The following is a 19,742-nucleotide window of genomic DNA, read 5'->3' on the forward strand; positions in this document are numbered from 1 at the left end:
CTGACTGGGTTTTTAGTGTCCCAAGGTTGGTCTGTGCTCATCTTGTTTATTCTCAAGCCACCCCAGGAAAGGGGGTGTACGGCTTGGGGGCATATTAGAGGGGAGATAGGGATCCAAGTGGCCCTCCCTAAATGTTTGTTTGAATCACTTGGTGGTGGCAGCGTTTACGTAATCCAAAGTACAAGGGAGAATTTGTGCCTCGGGGAGTTTTTAACCTAAGCTGGTAAAAATAAGCATAAGGGGTCTTTCATGCAGGTCCCCACATCTGTACCCTAGAGTTCAGAGTGGGGAGGGAACCCTGACAGCTTGTGATATACAAGAGGCCACAATGGCTCCTTCTAGCTATTTTTCTGAAAGCTCTACTGTAGTATAAACAAGAATTAATGCAGGGAAGTTCTGTGTTATACAGGAGGTCAGACATGATGGCCTTCAAATCTAATGGTCTGTTTTGGCTTTTAAATCTATGAACAAAGTTGGGGGCTGAAGAATGAGAAATTAATGGCTTAGCTGCTCTTTGGGACTGGCGAGTGGGGAATCTCTATTTGAAAATCTGTGTAAAATCTGGGATTTAAGGAGTTTTTTTATCTTAATGAGAGCATATAACCATACTCTCCGTTTGCACTTTGAACTTTCCTTGAATCAAACAGCTGGAAATCCAATGAGTTTAACTGTACAGTAAATTGTTTCAATGCTCAGTACTTTTTTAACTATCACTAGGTAAATCTCATGGAGAATAGGAAAAGGGGCACCCTGCATGAAGAAAGCTCATGAAGAAAGAAGTGAAAAATCAAACATACATAATGGAATTCATCCTCCTGGGATTTGGGGATCAACCTGAACTGCAATATTGTCTCTTCCTGCTGTTTTTAGTGGTCTACATTGTGACTGTGGCTGGGAACATCCTCATTGTTGTGCTAGTTGTGTCTGATCAGCACCTTTACACCCCCATGTACTTCTTCCTGGAGAACTTGTCCTCCTTGGAGATCTGGTACACCTGAACCATCCTGCCCAGGATGCTGGCCAGTCTCCTGACTGGGGACAGCACTATTTCATTCTGTGGGTGTATTGTGCAATTTTATTTCTTTGGTTTCCTGGCAGCTACAGAATGTTGTCTCCTAGCAGCAATGTCTTATGATTGGTATTTAGCAATACATAAACCACTTCACTATGCAGCCCCTATGAATGGCAGAATCTGCTTCCAGCTAGCAGCTGGATCATGGATGAATGGATTTCTGACAACAACCATAATAATGTGTTTAATGTCACAGTTATATTTCTGTGGCCCCAATGAAATTGACCATTTCCTTTGTGATTTCACCCCAGTGATTAAACTCTCCTGCAGTGACACCAGCATGATTAAACTAGCGACCGTGATATTCTCTTCCATAGACACCCTGCCCCCATTTCTATTAACCTTGGCATCCTATGTTTGCATCATCTCCACTATCCTGAAAATCCTTTCCACAACCAGCAGGCAAAAGGCCTTTTCCACCTGTTCCTCTCACCTCATGATGGTGACAATTTTCTATGGGACTGTAATCATTGTCTACATGTTACCAGACACTGACATACTCAGAGATCTCAAGAAAGTGTTCTCTGTCTTCTACACGGTCCTGACTCCCCTGGCCAATCCCCTCATCTACAGCCTGAGGAACAAAGAGGTCAAGGAAGCACTGAGAAAAGTCATCAGTAAATATATGGTGCTCCCGTAAAATGAGAAGGAGTGACTGGTATGGGAATAATTCAATCTGGCTTAACTAGCAAGGGAGTTGGCATCTAGGTTGTCCCGAGTTCATGCCAATGGGAGCTTCCTTGGGGAACGTGAGGACACAGTAAATTATGGGATGGTGACATTCCTAGTTGATATTTGCTACAGCCCTAACCAGAATCATAACTCTCATATGCTCTGAACATAAGAACAGCCATATTGGGTCAGATCAGTGGTCCATCTAGTCCTGTGTCCTGTCTTCCAACAGTGGCCAATGCCAGGTGCTTCAAAGGGAATGAACAGAGCAGGGAAATTATTGAGTGATCCATCCCCTTTTGTCCAGACCCAGAATCTGGCAGTCAGAAGTTTAGGGATAACCGGAGCATGGAATTGCATCCCTGGTCACTGAGACTAATTGATGGACCTATCCTCCATGAACTTATCTCATTCTTTTTTAAACCCAGGTACAGTTTGGGGCAGGTTAAAAAAAGAATGAGATAGGTTTCTGGAGAATAAGTCCATCAATGGCTATCAATAACTCTGCATTCTACATAGGGTAATTCAAGATTTTTGTTACGTGTTTTATCAGCTTTTCTGCTCTGTTTGATTGGGGAAATATCCACATTTTACATGGCACAAGTCTTGGATTCCTGGGTGTGGGTGTGGCTTGTTATCATATTTTGTCTCTGCTTGGTGTCCTGGATTCCCAAATGCTGCATAATTTTACATGTGGGAAGACTGTACTGGTCTTTCTAAATATATGTTCTATTGCACTAATTAAAAAGTGTAAAAGATCCTAAACAGATTACTGGCTATCAAAATAAATAAATAAGTGATGTGATTATTTTGTTTGTTTGTTTTGTTAGAACATCTCTTTATAACAACAACAACAAAAGCAATGTCAAGTAAAAATACGAAAAAAAAGTATAGAGAAAATGCTTTTCAATCCTATATTTGTTGTTCTCTGGAAAATGGGCACTGAAATCTGGGCACACATTTCTGAGACAGGGGATTGTCTATATGCTGTTTGTGACCACCTTTACTCCATGACTGGTGCATATAATGTACACAAACAAATCACAATGAGAATAAACCCAGACTCCACATTACTGATTTTTCCTCCAACTAAACTGGAAGGACCCAATCTCTGCTACCACTCAGAAGAGGAGAGATAATAAAATGGTTATTTTATTCTACTTTTCTTTCTTTTTTCTTAACATCCTGGAGAGGGTTTTCAGGTCCCATGTGGAATGGATCCATGCTATCATAGAATCACAGAATATCAGGGTTGGAAGGAACCTCAGGAGGTCATCTAGTCCAACCCCCTGCTCAAAGCAGGACCAATCCCCAATTAAATCATCCCAGCCAGGGCTTTGTCAAGCCTGACCTTAAAAACCTCTAAGGAAGGAGATTCTACCACCTCCCTAGGTAACGCATTCCAGTGTTTCACCACCCTCCTAGTGAAAACGTTTTTCCTAATATCCAACCTAAACCTCCCCCACTGCAACTTGAGACCATTACTCCTTGTCCTGTCATCTTCTACCACTGAGAATAGTCTAGAACCATCCTCTCTGGAACCACCTCTCAGGTAGTTGAAAGCAGCTATCAAATCCCCCCTCATTCTTCTCTTCTGCAGACTAAACAATCCCAGTTCCCTCTGCCTCTCCTCATAAGTCATGTGTTCCAGACCCCTAATCATTTTTGTTGCCCTTCGCTGGACTCTCTCCAATTTATCCACGTCCTTCTTGTAGTGTGGGGCCCAAAACTGGACACAGTACTCCAGATGAGGCCTCACCAATGTCGAATAGAGGGGAACGATCACGTCCCTCGATCTGCTCGCTATGCCCCTACTTATACATCCCAAAATGCCATTGGCCTTCTTGGCAAGAAGGGCACACTGCTGACTCATACCCAGCTTCTCGTCCACTGTCACCCCTAGGTCCTTTTCCGCAGAACTGCTGCTGAGCCATTCGGTCCCTAGTCTGTAGCTGTGCATTGGGTTCTTCTGTCCTAAGTGCAGGACCCTGCACTTATCCTTATTGAACCTCATCAGATTTCCTCATCAGATATCAATCTCATCCTCTCTTGGATTTGCATCTCATTTCTGGCCTAACACCTAACTGTTGGTTCTGGCACTTCTCTTCGTGATGACATTTAACACTGTCTACAACATTATGGCCACATTCACCATTCTACTGCTCCATGACTCAGTCTCCAAGTAGTGTCACTTCTGCTTTGTTGGTCCTGCCACTGCTCGCTTGTATGCCTAGAGTTCCTGATGAAACACCTGTACTGGAAACTGTGGACATATGTTAATTTTGGCTTTACTCTGTAATAAATAATTAAGAAAGGGGTTTTCAAAGAAGAGGCAGTCTGGAACCCAAATCCCATTGGATGTCAGTGGAGCAAGGCATCCAACTCTGCTGGGACCCTGAATATCCCAGCCCATGTCTTTAATATTTATGGGTAGAAAGGATGGACTAGTGACTAGGCCACCGGGTCTCTCAGATGCCTCCTTGAAGAATCCCCCTTATATTCACTGCCACTGAAGTTGTTCTTTGGCTCGAGGGGTAGAGGACTCTGTCATTAGGAAATGAGGTCTATCTAGTCGATAGGAATTGCCCAGGGATTCAGGAAATGGGAGATCAGTTCCTGATTCCGATACACACTCTATGTGTGGCTTTGTGTAAGTTACCTAGGGGAAAATGAAAGTGCATGCATTCTATTTTCAAAAGAGGCTTCGGGCTCGATTCACAATGGGGTTTAGGTGCCTAAATCTCAGAATCAGTCCCCATTGGGATTCACAAAGCCCCTCTTGGCTACCACTGAATACTGTAGGTGCCTAAATTTGTTTAGCATCCAAGGTGTTGCAGTAAAAAAGCTCTTAAACGTCTAGTTTTCTGCCTCTGGGTATGTACACTGCTGCTACACATTAGGCATCTGGACGCCTATACCCCAGAACAATACATTGGGTGGGCTAAAATGAAGACACCTGAAATCAATAGTCACTTTTGAAAATTGTGGCCTGCATGCTTCTTTTGAAATCAGTGACAAAGGCTAATTGAACAGGAGATGCTGGGCTATTTTATTAAAGGGGTAGTTTGCATGGTGTTGAAGTCTCCCAACACAATGAAGTCTTCTGAACTTCCTCTCTGTGTCAGGCAGGATCTCTCAACTCCTCAGGGAATCCTTTGGTACCGGGGGGTTTATGGATTAGAAGGGTACCCAGGAAAGTCCATCTGAGGATAACCACTGGGAGGGGAAGAGAGGAAGTCTTGGAGAAGACCACTGGGGGCTTGTTATACCAGTCTGTTTTCCTGGGAGGTGCTCAGATAATACCATGATGGGCACCAAGATAAATGGATGGATGGATGGATGGATAGATAGATAGACAGACAATGAAGTCAGTATATGATGAAATGTTGCCTGTAAGCCAACAGAAAGGGGTTCTCCCAACAAAAGCAAAATATTCCCGTTGGGACACTAATTCAATTTAATTAATGGCCACTGTTTTCTCCTAACAGAGAGTGATTCTCTGTAATTATTCCTGCTGTGTATAAACTAGAGCACATACATTAATAAAACCAGGGTATAGTGTGAATGAGAGGACCCAGGGAAGATCAGTATTGCTGCTGACAGATTCTTCATATATGAAGAAAGATGAAGTCAATAGCCACGTCTGTTTGTTTTATTTATTCAAAATCATTTATTTAAAAAATAAGTGGGTTGGGGGCTATCAAAATGGGGAGTGTTAGCTCTGGCCTCTGAACAGCTGGGATGGTTTATTATGTAAAAGACTCAATCAGCTCAATCGTACAATGTTTCATTCAACACAAAGTCCCTTTAGCATTTGCCTTTACCTAAATCCTGGAATGTTCATAACCCTCTTGCTCACCCAACCATCTCAGTCACTTTGTAGAGATCTGGGACCAAATTCAGCACCAACATAAGTGGATGCCATGGTCATTGACATGAGTGGAAAATTCAGAAAGTATCTATCTAATCACACTCCCATCCCTTGATCTAATATTTTAAAAGACAATGGCATTTTTGTGAATACACATTTTCCCATTCTGAATATTTTTTTCCTGAATTTATATTGCTAGAGCTAGTTTACCAGGCACAGGATGGACAATACTGTGGGAATGAAACAGCCTCTGGTAAATGAGGCTGTTTGTAGAGTCCCTGTGTCATTTGCTCTAGAAGTTGGAAGGCGTGTAGTAGATAGCTGGAATAGGTGCATAAGTATACTCAAAAATATAAGTGTATGCATGATCAGAGCCCTAGTTTAGATGAGGAGAGCTGAGCTTTCATACCAATTGAACTTTGCTGACCACTGCTTGAGTTAATATTGTGGGGCTTTTTTCAAATATATGTGTCTAGTGGGACACCATTGCCAACAATGCAAAGGAAAATCGAAGTGCCACCACATAATTCATCCTGCTTGGGTTTGGAAACCTCCATGAACTGCAACTCCTACCCTTTGTGACATTTTTATTTATCTATTTGATTGCTGTCTCTGGGAACATGCTTGTTGTCATCATTGTATTGGCTGATCGCAGCCTTCACACCCCCATGTACCTTTTCCTGGGCAACTTATCCATCTTGGAGATCTGCTACATCTCAACTATTGTCCCTAAGATGCTGAGAACCTTCCTTACAGAGCATGAAGTGATTTCACTACTAGGCTGTATCACACAGTTGTATGTGTTTGGTTCCCTGGGTATTTCCGAGAGTTTGTTCTTATCAGTCATGTCCTTTGACCGGTATTTAGCCATCTACCATCCACTAAATTATTCAGCAATAATGAACTTCAGGGCTTGCCTTCTGCTAGCAGCTGGTTCTTGGGCTGCTGACTTTGCGGTTCCTGTGATAAGCATAGTTATGCTATTCAGGTTGCCTTTCTTTATTTCCAATGAGATAGACCATTTCTTCTTCGATTTAATGCCTCTGCTAACACTGTTGTGCACTGGTGCTTATAAGACTGAGGCTGTAACTTTCACCTTTGCTGCCTGTGTGGTTGTGGTTCTATGTTTACTAACCCTGGTTTCCTACTATAGGATCATATTGACTATCTGTAGGATCCCTTCCACCACAGGGAAGAAAAAAAGCCTTCTCCACCTGCTCCTCACACCTCCTTATCATTAGCATTTTCTATAGGGCCCTCATTATTATCTGTGGTTTCCCAATAGGAAATCAGTTGCCTGGTCTAAACAGAGTCTTCGCCATGCTCTACACTGTCCTGACTCCCACAGTCAACCCCCTCATATACAGTCTAAGAAACAAGGAGGTCAAGGATGCCCTGAGAAGGATAGCGATGAAGGCAATCGCTTTCAGAAGTTAAATGGTTATCCCTGATATCAGATGTTTGGCATGAATTGCATTTTTGTTCATTTCTGTCAATGTAGATAGTTGCTAAGTTAAAAATTCTGGGCTGTACATGGGGTGAGTGTGAACAGGAGCTCTCTACATTTAGTGCTGATGGTTTGTCACCCTCCTAGGTTGTTTTGTAAATGTCAGGCAGAGTCACATGTTATTGGATGGCTATAAAAATAGTTTAAAATAAAGGCAATTTTGATGAAATAATGTTAACCATTACTTCTAGTATCTCTTGCATTTTACTTCTAGGGGAATTCTGCACCACTGCACAATGCAGAATTTGCACAGAATTAAAGTTCTGAGCAGACTTTCATGTTTCCCACATAGAATTGGGGCTGCATTTGGGGCTGCGTGTGTCTGCAGAGCCCAGTTCTCCAGCTCGCAGTGAGTGGAGCGCCCGGCCTGGTAGGGATGGAGGCTCTGCACACTTTGGCAACCAGCTTGATCCTCATCCACCCAGGGACCGGAAAGGGCCCAGGACACCCAGCTCTGGCAAAGGTTGAAGAAGGGCCAGGCCACAATGCGTCCCCTGATGGGACAGTAAAGAAGGTAGGGAGAGTAAAGACTCTGGAGGGAGGGGGTGCATGTGGCTGGGCCGAGAGTGCCCTGTGGCTGGGCCCTGGGAAGAGGGGTGCAAGTATCTGGGGTGGGAGGTGACCTTCAGCTGGACTCTGGAGGGAGGGGATGTGGATATCTGGGCTCTGGGAAGCCTCATGTAGCCACCTCCAGCAGCCCGCAACTGGAACTGGTTGTTAAAGGGGGTCTCTTTTGCTCTCTGCTCCTCGGGGAATCTTTGCTTTGTTGTTTTCTTTTTTGTTGACATACTTGTTGAGAGGTATTTTGAAATAAATTAGCAAAACAATTGAAACTGGACTGATTATATTGTGTTATTCTGACAAATAAAGTATGCAGAAGTTTTAATTTTTTGGTGCAGAATTCCCCCAGGAGTAACATTTGTCAGCTCCTCTGGAAGGTTTGACCAAAAGCCATAATTATTTGGGTGCTGTCATTTCTGGGTGGTCAGCTTGAGACACTTTAAAGAAGCATGATTCTCAGAAAATGCTCAGGACTCAACCTATGCAAATCTGAGCCCATTTACGTTCAATTATTTTTGGCTGGCATTTTCCAAAAGTCCTGGAGGAGTTAGGCACCCAAATTCCATTGAAATTCAGTGGGATTTGGTCTTTCAGGTCTGGATTTTAAAGGAATTTAGGTATTGTGATAAAGCTCTGTCCTTGTCTCAGTGGGTCCCGTGCTTCCTGGCAGATTTCGCTAGCCTCAGAGGCTCACGTGACTCTCCATGTAGCCCTTCTCTCTCTAGAGAAAAGGGTCACAGCCTACTGAGCCATTTTCATCATAAGCCAACGAGGGAGGTGAGGAGAAGCCACCCTCCCTTGCACAGTCTCTGTTGTCTCCCAGTCTCAGTGATTAATCGGGGAGGGGAGGGGGGAGACCAGGCCCGCCCTCTGCTCTGGGCTCCAGCCCAGGGACCCTAATAGTAGCAGCTATGGTAGCTGACTTTTTGGAAATAGGACACATACAATTCCCTGGGCCACTTCTCCACAGCAGCCCCCACTCAGTATCTCCTTCACTGTTACCTCAGGGCCACCTTCCTTGCACCTGATATGGTTTGTACTGCTTAGTTCCTCCAACCGCACAGCTTCCTCCTACAGCTCCTGACACATACATCCAACTGACTAACTGGGAGGCTTTTAACTAGTTTCAGCCAGCCCCTAATTGGCTTCAGGTGTCCCAATCAACCTAGCTATCTTCCCTGCCTTCTGGAAAGATCTTAATTGGCCCCAGGTGTCTTAATTGACCTGGAGCAGCAGCCATTTACTTATCTTGGTAACAGGGATTTGTTTAGCCTGGGGCTAATATATCTGTCTCCCACTACTTTTCTATAGCCATCTGGCCTTATCCCGTCACAGTATCTAGCGGGATTTTCAAAAGTATCTAAACACTTAAAAATCATCTTTTGCAATGAGAGTTAGTATGGAGGTGTATTGGAATATGCCACTAGCTGCCTAAATACCTTTAAAAAATTGTCCATTAGGCCCTTTGGACATCTCAGCCTTAAAACTGTAGCTTAAAACAGCCGTTAGAGAAAAATAAACACCTTGTGGGAGGCACAAAGAACAATGCAACATCCAAAGGCACTTAATGGGTCTTTGTAACTTTGGAAAATCTCACCCTATTTTGATTAAATGAATACCATCCATTTCTTCTGTCATCTGTCCTTCTGGAGGAATGCCTTTGTTTTATGTCACCTGTACTAACACTGAGCTAATTGTTGGTATTAAATAAATAATAAGAAGATTTCACCATTATCATCATGGCCATCAACATTTTTTCTATAGAGCCATGAAATTGGCCTCCCCTGCCCCCATGCTGTAGTGGAGCCAGATGGCATCAGAACAGCATACCGGTAATATTGCCACATGGAGAACGCCATGTTGTTCTCAAAATGGCATCCTCTGCACGACATGACCTCACATGCACCATACGCGAGAGGTCTTACTGCATGGAGGATGCCCTTTGAAGAGCTGCACGTCTCTCTCCCTCCTGACTGGGGTATTTCCAGGCTGCATAGTCCCCTGCCTGCACTATGTTACTCCCAGCAAGCCAGACTGCCTTACCAGGTTGGCGTGTGGGCTTGGCTTTCTATTCCAAGGCTATGAACTACTGTAATTGAGAGCAGTTATAAGTCACCATGCGGCAAGCACAGTTAAAACATTGCAGAGAAAACCTCTTCAAAACAAGAAAAGAACCTATGAGCATCCTAATAAGGTTAGCAGAAATCACCCCAAATCCCACCTTGAGCTCTGGTCCATGTGAATCCTTCCAACCCATCCCTAAAGATTGGGGCCCGCACAGGACAGAAGGTCCTGTCCATTCGCTGGATCAGAAATAAGGCCCCGTGTCAGTTTAAACTCAGGCTAGTTCTCCAGAAGTCCTTCCATTGTCTGTGGGCCACAGGAGAATCCAGTCTGAGCCAGTATATGGGGATACCTCTCTGGAGGTGTTACAGACTGAGTGAATTTGTCTAAACACCCCCACCCACATTTTCTTAGTTCCTGGAGGGCTGTAGTCACCCTTCTCCATGGAATTACACACAATCCCTGGTCTACAGCGATACATAAACTTATCTCAGTAAGATCTTCCAGTGATATGGTAGCTACTTGCCAGATATGTCACAGCAAATTTTTATATAGCACCATGCCTGTTGCGGTTCTCACCATGACTGCGAGTCGTACGCACTACAACAGCAATAAAATAATAGTAATAATATATTTCAGTGCCTCACAGTGTAAATTGCAAGACTGAGGCCCAGATGTTTGAAGTTATGTGTAAGGGGACTTGTTAGGGGGCTTATTCCTTCACCCACTTACTTCCCTGGTCCTTCTAGCATGAACAGAGAGCAACAATACCCGAAGTCCAAAGGTGCAAACAATTCGATGTTTATTGGGGTGAACTTCCAGCAAGCATGATTCCAGTTTCCTTCCTTAGTGTCCCCCTTCCCAGCTCTGACACCACAGAGCCTTACACCTGTGTCCCTGTTCCCATTCCTGCCCTTAGCCAAACATGATTCCAATTTCCTTACCCCCCTTCCCTGTTCTCATCTCCCTCACCCACCCCCTCACTTCCTGATTGACTGCAGACTATATAGTAAAACTTGAGTTCTGCTTAGCTCTACCTTAACCAATCATTTTCCTGAAATTTAACTAACCAATCCTAACATATTGTAACATGATTATGTAACCAGTTATATCCCACCACCTTAATTAGTTCACACCCAGCAAAATTAATTATACAGCAGACAGAAACAATCACAGAACCAAACAGAGATTATACAGACAAACAATAGCAAAGTGGGAACTATAATGACAAAAAATACAGAAGTGAGGATTTCACATCCCAGCTATTGATAAGTGAGTTCTTGCCAGACAGGACGCTATCAAACTAAGTTTCCTTTTACATCTTCTAGGCATTTCCCTTTCTCTGGAGGTGATAGGCACTATCAGGACAGCATTGTATTCCTAACAGCCCAATAGCACCTTCTTTCAATGTGACTGGTTTGGAATGTGAGGATGTGACCGGTCGCTTCCCAGTTTATGGCTGCCTCTGCTGCTTAGCCAAAGGCCTTAGCCTAAGCACAGGGCCTCAGACTGTCACAGTAAGAGAAGGACCTTACACCGGCAGAGAGTGATTTTGATTCTTTCTTTTATACCTCTAGAACTAGCCAAGTGATAAGAATACACCTAAATTCTTAGAGTACAGGCCTTTACCAACAGGCCTGAATATATATATCCTAACAGGACTGCTGGTCCCTTACTAAAACTCAGTGGGGGTGTTTTGGCTGGCTAGCTCCCAGTACTAAAAGAAAGGGGAAGGGTCGATGGGAAATCAGGACCCTGAGACTGACAGTCCCAGGAACAGTGGGAAGAGGTCGATGCTTCAGTTCAGCCTGATTGACAGGGCGGGCAGGCTAATGAGGGGTCCCCGTCCTCCATGGGAGCTGGAATTGCCTGGATCAGACAGAGTGGGGCTGAGGTAAGGAGAAAGCAGGGGCCTGAGCTGAGCTGGGGAGCAGAGCTGTGCCAGATCCAGAGAGACCCAGAGATGCATCCCAGGAAGCAGGTCGGTGCTAGGAGCAGAGTCACAGAAGCAGCCCACAGAGCAGACCTGTCCTGGGAGCAGAGGGGCAGCAACCAGAGCCAGGGGGGCCAGAGAATCAGCCCAGGGAGCTGGAGGCAGAGTAGTGGAGCTGGAGCTGGGGCTGAAGCAGTCCGGAGCCAGGTGCGGTGAGCAGCTGGGGAGAGCAAGGGGGACCCTGGGCAGTGGCTGAACGCAGGGAGATGCCCCCAGCTGAGAGGCCTTGCAGGACAGACGTGGAGGGGGATCATAACCCCGACAGGATGGGAGCGATGCTGGGAAGTCAGGTCCTGCCACTCAGATCCTGAAGGCGTGTGGCCACCGCCAGAGCAAGTATCCGACCCTCAGCATCTCTGCAGCACAGCCAGGGCCTGAGAAGAAGGCCTGAGACTTACAAGGGACAGACTGAAGTGCCCTGACATTCCAGAGACGCTGGTTGTGACATCCCCATGCCACAGAGCAGGGTAACATGTTTTCCTTTCACCTTTCCTATTTTTTCCTTATTTTTTTTATTTGGTTGCTGTTTAATAAACTATATGTAATGATCAGTGGGTCAGGAAAGCATCCAGTGCAGAGAGGGCACCCCGGAGTGGGGACACCCTAGCCCCTGCCCTAAGTGACCATGACAAAGTTGGGGGTTGAGCCCCTCAGGAAGCCTGGGCCCAGCCTTGTTGGGGTTACGAGGATTCTGCCACATAGGAAAGTGGAAGGGGAGTCCTCTAGGTCAGCAGGCCTCTGGGTAAAGAAAGTGGGAGTGAGGCCTCAGATCCTTTCGCTAGCCCATTTCACCGGGGTAGTGTATGAGCCAGGAAAGTTCCCCACAATAGCAGGACCATTATTCCGCTTACATATAATGCTCAGCATTGGAATGCCTAACTTATTTTACAGCTTAACTCACATTTTCAGAAAGGAATTTGGCACCTAGGAGCCAAAATCCCACTGACTGTTGATGGGGCCTTGACTCTGAAGTGCCTAAATCCCTTTTCAAAATGAGATTTAGGCTCCTAAATCACTTAGATGTTGCAAAACTGAGTGAAACAACACCTAAATATCATCAAAAATCTTCACCTAAGTTTGGTATTTTTTATTTTATTGTAATTATTTTATTTTATTATTATTTATTTTGTTAGTAAAATATCTAAAGGTATATTCATATTTTCATGTGCACCATCCAAATCCTTTGAAAGGCTACCATTGACTTCCATGGGATTTGGATGAATCCCTATCTTCATAGGAAAGTTTTGTGCCTGGGCTGATAAAGTCCCATAAACATTCAGCCAAGCCATTTGCAGACCACAGAGAAATATACTGTCCCTCTTCTGTAGGGAGGTGTAACTTTAGATCTTCATTGCCATGTTGTTTTCCATCAACCATGTCTCCTTAACTTTGACCTCACAAACTCTCTGTGAGATACACTTTGCACTATAATCCCATGTGCAATGCATGCATCATGGGAAGGTCTTCAGACACCAAGCCTCAAACGGTTGCCAAGGCAGATAAAAGGTCCCTGCCTTTGTTCCAGCATCTGGCTTTTGGACTGAATTGAAGACACACAGCTCTGCTCCCCAGGTAGGTGGGAAAGCAATTTTGTTGCCTTTTCAAATGGGTAAAAGCTTCTCAGTTCTGACTCTATTATTGGGACAATGAGTTTCACGGCTATCACAATTCAGGATAACAACAGATCTGGAAGGGATAGAAAACTCTTGTTTCAGGGATTAAAGCAATCTCTAACTATAGAGACCACCAGGGAAGCAGATTATCTGATATCCGCTTAAGGCAAAAAGCATCTTGTGCTGGCCTCTCTCAGAGACAGGATACTGGGCTATCTGAACCTTGGATCTGACCAGCTGGCAATCCCAGTGTTTCTAATGGAAATCAGTAAGCATGATTCTCCTCTCGCTGGCAGCAGCAGCAATCAGGGGGAGCTCCACACATACCTGATAAGTATCTAGCCACGACTGGGTGGAAGAACAGGAGGCGTGGATGGCTTAAATGGCTGGGAATGTGATATGAGAATCAATCAGTGATTCAAGTGCATGCCATGTCAATCTATTCGTATAACTCTGTTATCATCACTCAGGAATTTGTGGACCTGATACTATTCAGGTGCAATATCAGATGGCTCAGGTGTATCAACACTGACAACCAGGTGTTGTGCTTATCAGGAGACCAGGACAACACACTGCAGTTAGTGCTAGCAGGTGCAAACTCAAAATCTGTGGAACTGATGGCATGGGACATATGCTTATGAATTACTTTCTTGATGAAAAAAGTCATTTCAGAATGTTTATTTCTGAAAGGGATCATTCAACAAGTTTCTTGGAAAAGTTGGCACCACTTGGTGCTTGTTTAAATTTGCACAATGTTGCACCTAGCCGATCCTTATCAAAGCAGTGCAAAAGGCCATCCCAGGGTCTTATAGACCAATGACACTATTCAGTACTAGCACACTAATTAAATCAATAATGAGAGAGAGAGTTCTAGAACACTGAGAAGAATGGCTCTTGATAAGAAGAATGATGTATGGCTTCTATAACATCATAATGTACCTCAGCACATTATGTGTGCTGTGTAAGAAAGAGAGAGAGAGTCAAGCAAGAGGTGGATGACAGGAGTACATCAAATGTATTTGGACTGCCAAAACAAACTTGATAAAGCCACTCGCCAGAAGCTGTGAAAGAAGCTGCATAATACGTTGGTTAGTATTCTGCCACGGATTGAAATGTCAAAAGGTTAGCAGGTTACATTTAATAGTGTTTTGCACCCATATAAATGAAAAGGGGAAACAGCCCCACTGATTCCAGTGGAGTTGCTCCTGACGTATGCGGGAAGGTGTGAGAGAAGAGCGAGCCCCATTAAAGAGAGCAAAGCCTGCGGCGAGGATTTTAGAGATGAGGCACCCAATTCTTGTTTGTTTGCTTTGAAAATCACAGTCAAATCGGTGTTATTTGCAGAATGTTCTTGTCTCTAAAACAAGGGCACTGCGGAGACAAAGGTAACAAATGATCTTGTAAATCGGATTTACAAGATTACAAGGGGGGGAGGGATAGCTCAGTGGTTTGAGCATTGGCCTGCTAAACCCAGGGTTGTGAGTTCAATCCTTGAGGGGGCCATTTAGGGATCGGGGGCAAAAATTGGGGATTGGTCCTGCTTTGAGCAGGGGTTGGACTAGATGACCTCCTGAGGTCCCTTCCAACCCTGATATTCTGTGATTCTATGAAATGTAAGTTCTGGGAAATGAACTTTGGATTTTCTTTTTCCATTTAATATTCTGTTCAGTGCGGGGGGGGGGGGGAGGAGAGAAGAGCAACCTACAGAGAAATCATAATTTTTTTTAGCATTGATGTCAGTCCCACCAGGTCATTCCAGAGTAACTTCTGAGTTCTCAGCATGGGGCAAGGAGTTACTTTCGTTGATACTAGTTGAAAAGAGAAGCAAATCTGCCCTGCTAAAGAAAAGATCATCTCTTTAAAAAGAACTCACTGTTGCTTAATGTCATGGAAACTTCCAGGCATGAAATCTCCTTAATCTATCTATCTATCTATCACTATAAGTCTAACATACACTGTGCATCTGTGACTGAACAGTACAGTCCCTTTGTGCTATCTTCTTTCTCCAGACATGCAGAATCTCAGCCCTTTATCAATACTTGGCAGAGACAGGCATTTACTATGGGACAGGAAACACTGATTGGTCCCTGTTAAAACAACATGGGGAATGACCATTCTGAGCACCTTTGGAACCTATTCTGTGCCTATTTTTATCTTAATCAGCAAAGACTGCTCTTTCTATCACCTGCCCGGAAACTTGCAGGCTTTCTGCAGTCTGAGTTCTTTATGGGCAGTTCGTGTCATCATGCTATTAATGTGCACTTTCCTTTGAAACCTCTGACAGTGAGTGGTACAGGGGATCGAATACTAGATTATTTTTATTATTTGTATGATTAGTTCACATAGGAGGTGTTGTATTAATTTAGATGTAATATATGGGCCAAAAGTGTTCACTTGACCCAGTCATTGTCCAACATTAAACAGTTTTAAACAAGCTGTGGGGTTTGGTAATAAACAGACCTCACCCTGCTTAGTCCCATGGCAAACACACCATTAAAAATCCTTTTAACCTTTTTTAATATTCAGAAGATAAGAACATAAGAATGGCCATATTGGGTCAGACCAAAGGTTAATCTAGCCCAGTATCCTGTCTTCCAACAGTGGCTAATGCCAGGTGCCCCAGAGGGAATGAAGAAAAGGGACTATCATCCAGTTAAAAGAAAAGGAGTACTTGTGGCACCTTAGAGACTAACAAATTTATCTGAGCATAAGCTTTCTTGAGCTACAGCTAACCTAAACCCTAACCTTAAAACCTAACCCTAACCCTAACAATCATCAAGTTTTTCCATCCACTGTCACCGATTCCCATCTTCTGACAAACAGAGGCTAGGGACACCATCTCTGCCCATCCTGGCTAATAGCCATTGGTGGACCTACCCTCCATGAATTTCTCTAATTCTTTTTTGAACTCTGTTATAGTCTTGGCCTTCACAACATCCCCTGGCGAAGAGTTCCACAGGTTCCCTGTACATTGTGTGAAGAAATAAAGGAAAAACATTGAAAGCATTTGACATCTGAAGAATTAAGTAAGCTTTTATTTTAGCAACATAGAATAATAAAATATCAGGGTTGGAAGGGACCTCAGGAGGTCATCTAGTCCAACCCCTGCTTAAAGCAGGTACAATCCCCAACTAAATCATCCCAGCCAGGGCTTTGTCAAGCCTGACCTTAAAAACTTCTAAGGAAGGAGATTCCACCACCTCCCTAGGTAACGCATTCCAGTGTTTCACCACCCTTCTAGTGAAAAAGTTTTTCCTAATATCCAACCTAAACCTCCCCCACTGCAACTTGAGACCATTATTCCTCATTCTGTCATCTGCTACCACTGAGAACAGTCTAGAGCCATCCTCTTTGGAACCCCCCACCCCTTCAGGAAGTTGAAAGCAGCTATCAAATCCCCCCTCATTCTTCTCTTCCGCAGACTAAACAATCCCAGTTCCCTCAGTCTCTCCTCATAAATCATGTGTTCCAGTCCCCTAATCATTTTTGCTGCCCTCCGCTGGACGTTTTCCAATTTTTCCACATCCTTCTTGTAGTGTGGGGCCCAAAACTGGACACAGTACTCCAGATGAGGCCTCACCAGTGTCGAATAGAGGGGAACGATCATGTCCCTCCATCTGCTGGCAATACCCCTACTTATACATCCCAAAATGCCATTGGCTTTCTTGGTAACAAGGGCACACTGTTGACTCATATCCAGCTTCTCGTCCACTGTAACCCCTAGGTCCTTTTCTGCAGAACTGCTGCCGAGCCATTCGGTCCCTAGTCTGAAGCGGTGCATGGGATTCTTCCGTCCTAAGTGCAGGACTCTGCACTTGTCCTTGTTGAACCTCATCAGATTTCTTTTAGCCGAATCCTCTCATTTGTCTAGGGCCCTCTGTATCCTATCCCTACCCTCCAGCGTATCTACCTCTCCTCCCAGTTTAGTGTCATCTGCACACTTGCTGAGGGTGCAATCTACGCCATCCTCCAGATCATTAATGAAGATATTGAACAAAACCAGCCCAAGGACTGACCCTTGGGGCACTCCGCTTGATACCAGCTGCCAACTAGACATGGAGCCATTGATCACTACCCGTTGAGCCCGACAATCTAGCCAGATTTCTATCCACCTTGAAGTCCATTCATCCAGCCCATACTTCTTTAACTTGCTGGCAAGAATACTGTGGGAGACTGTGTCAAAAGCTTTGCTAAAGTCAAGGAATAACATGTCCACTGCTTTCCCCTCATCCAGAGAGCCAGTTATCTCGTCATAGAAGGCAATTAGATTAGTCAGGCATGACTTGCCCTTGGTGATCCATGCTGACTGTTCCTGATCACTTTCCTCTCCTCTAAGTGCTTCAGAATTGATTCCTTGAGGACCTGCTCCATGATTTTTCCAGGGACTGAGGTGAGGCTGACTGGCCTGTAGTTCCCAGGATCCTCCTCCTTCCCTTTTTTAAAGATGGGCACTACATTAGCCTTTTTCCAGTTGTCCGGGACCTCCCCCGATTGCCATGAGTTTTCAAAGATAATGGCCAATGGCTCTGCAATCACATCCACCAACTCCTTTAGCACTCTCGGATGCAGCGCATCCGGCCCCATGGATTTATGCTCGTCCAGCTTTTCTGAATAGTCCCGAACCACTTCTTTCTCCACAGAGGGCTGGTCACCTCCTCCCCATGCTGTGCTGCCCAGTGCAGTAGTCTGGGAGCTGACCTTGTTCGTGAAGACAGAGGCAAAAAAAGCATTGAGTACATTAGCTTTTTCCATATCCTCTGTCACTAGGTTGCCTCCCTCATTCAGTAAGGGGCCCACACTTTCCTTGACTTTCTTCTTCTTGCTAACATACCTGAAGAAACCCTTCTTGTTACTCTTAATATCTCTTGCTAGCTGCAACTCCAGGTGTGATTTGGCCTTCCTGATTTCACTCCTGCATGCCCGAGCAATATTTTTATACTCATCCCTGGTCATTTGTCCAATCTTCCACTTCTTGTAAGCTTCTTTTTTGTATTTAAGATCAGCAAGGATTTCACTGTTAAGCCAAGCTGGTCGCCTGCCATATTTACTATTCTTTCTACACATTGGGATGGTTTGTCCCTGTAAACTCAATAAGGATTCTTTAAAATACAGCCAGCTCTCCTGGACTCCTTTCCCCCTCATGTTATTCTCCCAGGGGATCCTGCCCATCAGTTCCCTGAGGGAGTCAAAGTCTGCTTTTCTGAAGTCCAGGAGTCTATTCTGCTGCTCTCCTTTCTTCTTTGTGTCAGGATCCTGAACTCGACCATCTCATGGTCACTGCCTCCCAGGTTCCCATCCACTTTAGCTTCCCCTACTAATTCTTCCCGGTTTGTGAGCAGCAGGTCAAGAAGCGCTCTGCCCCTAGCTGGTTCCTCCAGCACTTGCACCAGGAAATTGTCCCCTACGCTTTCCAAAAACTTCCTGGATTGTCTGTGCACCACTGTGTTGCTCTCCCAGCAGATAGGGTGATTGAAGTCTCCCATGAGAACCAGGGCCTGCGATCTAGTAACTTCTGTTATTTCCCTTGTTCCCTTTCCCTTTAGCTGGAGAGAATGTTTAGAAGGAAAAAAACTCCCTTACTTAGTGGTATCTCAGAATATCAGGGTTGGAAGGGACCTCAGGAGATCATCTAGTCCAACCCCCTGCTCAAAGCACAACCGCTCCCCAATTTTTGCCCCAGATCCCTAAATGACCCCCTCAAGGATTGAGCTTGGGTTTAGCAGGCCAATGCTCAAACCACAGAGCTATCCCTCCTTCCTACCTAATGGCAATAATTGCCCATTTGGGGAAAACAGAAGTTTGTGGAGGAGTGCTGGTAAGCATTGGTTGTGGTGTTGTTACAGTCTGAAACCATGTCCTAGAAGAAAAAGCAAGATACAAACACACACATGGGGGGGGGGGGGGGGGGGGGAAGAAGAACAGCCAATATCGGAAATGCAGATTCTGTCTCTGGTGACTTTTACAGGCAATCTCACTGCTGGAAAACACAGGCACAGCACACAGTGTTATCAGCCACTCCGACCAGCAACTGGTAAACTTGTACCAACATAAGGCTGTTTAGGGCATTGCTTTTAGCTGCCTCTTTCTGGTCACAGGCTTACAGCAGTGTTGCAAAATAGCCAGTCTTGGCCGGCTAAGCCAGACACTCCTTAGATAGAAGGACAAAGGAGAAGGACAGGAAAGAGGTTGGATATTAGGAAAAAACTTTCTCACTAGGAGGGTGGTGAAGCACTGGAATGCGTTACCTAGGGAGGTGGTGGAATCTACTTCCTTAGAGGTTTTTAAGGTCAGGCTTGACAAAGCCCTGTCCGGGATGATTTAGTTGGGGATTGGTCCTGCTTTGAGCAGGGGGTTGGACTAGATGACCTCCTGAGGTCCCTTCCAACCAT

At 44.8% G+C, this 19,742-nt stretch overlaps 1 pseudogene; it reads left to right on the plus strand.

The window, feature by feature from the left end:
- The first annotated feature begins 767 nt into the window (after window positions 1-767).
- Window positions 768-1,712, plus strand: LOC102943596 (annotated as a pseudogene).
- Window positions 1,713-19,742: the final 18,030 nt, after the last annotated feature.

The sequence above is a fragment of the Chelonia mydas genome, chromosome 13 (genome assembly GCF_015237465.2).
Source record: "Chelonia mydas isolate rCheMyd1 chromosome 13, rCheMyd1.pri.v2, whole genome shotgun sequence".
NCBI lineage: Eukaryota > Metazoa > Chordata > Testudines > Cheloniidae > Chelonia > Chelonia mydas.